A 4502-nucleotide genomic window follows, 5' to 3' on the forward strand; every position below is an offset into this window, starting at 1 on the left:
TATGAGCATGGTTGTTAAGTGCCATCAAGTCACTTCCAAGTCATAGTGACCCGAGGATCCGCGGAGCAGCTGGTGGATTTGAACCTCCAACTTGTGGTTAGCAATCCAGTGCTAATCCTACAAGACAAAACCAGGAGATAATGAACATAAATATCTATAATCCAGACTGTAAAATATGAACCTACAATGTGCAGGTATTTGTGCTGTTGTTGTTGTTGTTAAGTGACACCCAGTTGGTACCGACTCATAGCAACCCTATGCCCAGCAGAATGAAACACTGCCGGATACTGGGCCAACCTCACAATTGTTGCTACGCTTGAGCCCATTGATGCTGCCACTTTGCTAATCCATCTCCTTGGGGGTTTTCCTCTTTTTCTCTGACCCTCCACCTTACCAAACATGATATCCTAATCCAGAGACTGGACCCTCCTGACAATATGTCTGAAGTATGAGAGACGAAGTTTGGCCATCCTGGACTCCAAGGAGCACTCTGGCTGCACTTCTTCCAACACAGATCTGTTGGCTCTTTTGGCAGCCCATGGCACTTTCAATATTGTCCTCCAACACCATAACTCAAAAGCATCAATTCTTCTACGGTCTTCCTTATTCACTGTCCAGCTTGTGCATGCCTATGAGGTTATTGAAAATACCATGGCTTGAGTCAGACGCACCTTAGTCTTCAAGCTGACATCTTTGCTCTTCAACACTTTGAAAAGTGTTGTGCAGCAGATTTGCGTAATGCAATACGTTGTTTAAATTCTTGGCTGCTGCTTCCATGAGTGTTGCTAGTTGGTCCAAGAAGAATGAAGTCCTTAACTGTAGAAAGAACAGGACATGTGTGAAACCCACTCTGAGGCAATTCTTAAACCAAAGAATGCTTTGATGAGAACCGCAAGGAAAACCGTGCATGCCAAAGATTATAAGAAAATATGTGTGCCTTACTATTATCTAGTAATAATAAACTCTAACTTTGTTGTGGTGCCCGGATACATCTCCTGCCTAAACTTGTACTTAAAGCTGTATTGTAGGTAATAAAGTTACTCTTGATTGATCATCTTGAGTCCCCTGCCGCTTTCATTTCCCCTCTACCTCTGGAGACCCCCTCGCACAGGCCGGTTCCTGCACTTAACAACTTCAATCTTTTCTCCGTTGGTAAGAATGTTGTTTATTGGTCCAGCGGTGAGGATTTTTGTTTTCTTTACATTGAAATGCAATCCATACGGAAGGCTGTGGTCTTTGATCTTCATCAGTAAATATTTTAAATCCTCTTCACTTTCAGCAAGCAAAGTTGTATCATCTTCATATCGTAGGTTGTTAATGAGTCTTCCTCCAATCCTGATGCCATATTTTTCTTCATAGAACCCAGCTTCTCAGATTACCTGCTAAGTATACAGGTTGAATAAATATGGTGAAAGAATACAACCTTGTTGCACACCTTTCTTAATTTTAAACTATTCTTTTCCACTCTACTTTGGAGTATGCTTATTGGCTGCATCATTCCAGGATATGAACCCAATTTTTGGGTAACCAGATTAGAAGGTACGTACAGTGAATGCACTGATAAAAGGGGGATGAGGCAGGCAAACCCCACATTTATCACTAACTGCACATGGCAAAGATCAGTATGAATCCAAATTCCTAACTGGAAATGGATCCTAACCTTACCTTCCCACATCCTCCTGTCTCATCCCCCAGCTACTTCTGTGGCAATTTCTCTGTCTCACCACACTAACCACCCAAAGTTAGATTAGACCTCCCTAGCCACCCTGAAGCCAGGTTATGAGGTACCAGTCATAGGCTCAGGAATCTGCACAACCCCCTGCACGCCAGACCAGCTGGTCTCTCTGTTTCTCTCACCCTCTGGGACAAGATCAAAGGGGAGGAACTCTATCCTTCAATGACTGCCTGCACAGCCTTACTCTGTCACTCAGACACTCAAAGCTGGGTCTATGCAAATCAACTCTGTACCAAGGTAGTACCAAACCCCACCCCTCCCACTTCTGCTGGCTCATTGTCCCTGTGGGTTCATTAATACTCTAGAACAACTCACAAAATTCACAGAGACTGTTACTACTACAGTTCACCATTTATTATAGCCAGAAAGGGTATAAAGCAAGGCATCAGGCAAGGCTAGGTCTGGGAGAGGTCCTGGCACCATGAAGGGGCCATTGTCCCCAGGGTAATGCCAGTCTCTCCCATGCATGGATGGTCTCACCACACCAAGAAGCTGCAAAAAGGTCCAGCCAGGGTCCTTTAGTCACCGATGCATATGCATAACTGGTGCTGTAATGCATAGTTATGGTCAATCCAATAAATGAATATACATGGCTACATCTTGCCCCTTCCCTTCCTGAAGTTAGCTCGCCACATGTGGGCTCTGTGTTGTTGTTGTTGTTGTCAGGTGCCATCGAGTCGGAACCGACTCATAGAGACCCCATGCACAGCAGAACGAAACAATGTCCAATCCTGGGCCAACCTCACTGCCGCTGCCACACTTGACGCCATCAATGATGCCACCTGGCTGATCCATCTCGTTGGGGGTCTTCCTCTTTTTCTCTGATCCTCCACCTTTCCCAGCATGACATCCTTCTCCAGAGACTGGACCCTCCTGACAACATGTCCAAAGGGCCCTGTGTATCCCCTACTTATTTACACATATTTAACATATGGGACTGTAGGATAATCAGCAGTTCAAACCCATCAGTGGCTTCTTGGAAATCTTATACTATGAATGTGTCAGAACTGACTTGATGGCACACAACAAAAAGTATATCAAACCAAAAATCTCACTGCTTTCTAATCAATTCTAATTCATAGTGACTCTAGAATTGAGTGGAACTGCCCCACAGGGTTTCCGAGGCTGTGTGTGAGTGTGTGTTTTTTTTTTAACTTTTTATTGCAAATTGAATGAGGGTTTACAGACAAGATCATCAGTTTTACATTCAATGAGTCATACATTTTGTTTCCTCTCAATGATTGCAATACCCTCCATTCAACAAAAGTCAGCCCACTTCCTCATTATGGTTCCTATTTGCGTTCCATCCACTTTGCCATCCCGTCTCAACTTTGTCCTTAGGAAAATGTTGCCCTTTAGATTTTAAAGGATTGACGATTCCATGGTGAGCATACCTTACTAGTGTTGTTCCACCTTATATACGTATCTCCTGTTTGGCTGAAAATTGAGGCACTCAGGTGAGTTCACTTCCAGACATGAAGGGTGGTCGAGGGCCATAGTCTCACGTTCCTCCAGTCTCTTTCTGACTAGTAAAACAAGTCTTTTATAAAAAATAATTTTGAGTTTTGTTCCACATTTTCTCACACTCCGTCTGGGACCTTCTAATTGATCCCTTTCAGAAGAGTTTGGTAGTGGTAACTGTCTGGTTCTTCGGATCTCAGAATCATGGAGACTGATATTCACAGCAAAAATGTTCCATTAGTACATTGAACGAATTGAATCCAAACCTTTTTTTTTTCTTTTTTTTTACTTTTTATTGTAAATTGAGTGATAGTTTACATGGGGGAACATCATTTTACACTCATCCTATAGTATTCATTTCATTGCAATGATTACAATCCCCAGCATGCATCAGTCAACAGTATTTGCTTCTCCTCCCTGTTTTTATTTTGTTTTGTTTTGTTTTGATGTGCACCAAAACAGGAATATACAATTATTCAAACAGCCAAAGGGCACACCCTGCAAACTTGCCCCCGGCCACAAGTATATAGCCCCTCTCCCTCCAAGAGTCTAGAGTCCTTAGCTGCTCCATCTCTCCATGTCATCATCTCTGCTTCCATCTCTGGAGTCGCTTCCTCTCTGGGTAGGGGCCCACACTCAGCTCCTACTCTTCTCCCTTGATGGTCCCAGGGTCTTCCGCTCCAGGACTGTAAAATCAACCACTCACCCCTTTTTGCTACAAAACTTCTACCTTTACAGTTACAACAATCACAATTAGTCATGATACCTCTTCAATTCTTATCACTCTTATTTCTTCCGCACATGGAAAGACCAAAAGCTGCACCTAAGACGGCCGCTCATGAGCTTTCAAGATCCCAAATGCTACTCACGAAAGTAGGATGAAGAACATTGTCTTTATGGACTGTGCTATGCCAATTGACCATGGTGTCCCCAAGAAACTGTGGTCCCGAACCAGCAACTCATTGCCATATGACACATCATGATTCTTCGGGCTTGTTTCCTCCCTCACCTTTAAAAGGGAAGAGAGTACCTCCTTCATAAGGTTTCTGTGAAGATTAAATGGAATAATAAACATGAAGTATTTGTCACAGTACCTGGAACTTAATAATAACTCAATAAATATTGTCATTGTTGTTATTAAGTGTTGTGGAGTCGGTCCTGACTCATAACTACTCAGTAGAGAGTTCCTGAGGAGTGAGTTTGAACTACTGACCTTTTCGTGGCTGTGTGTATTTTTTTAGAAGCAAAGTGTTGCATCTTTTTCCCTTTGAGCAGCTGGTGGACTCAAACTGACAACCTTTTGGTT

The sequence above is a fragment of the Chrysochloris asiatica genome, unplaced genomic scaffold, assembly GCF_000296735.1.
Source record: "Chrysochloris asiatica unplaced genomic scaffold, ChrAsi1.0 scaffold00090, whole genome shotgun sequence".
Taxonomy (NCBI): domain Eukaryota; kingdom Metazoa; phylum Chordata; class Mammalia; order Afrosoricida; family Chrysochloridae; genus Chrysochloris; species Chrysochloris asiatica.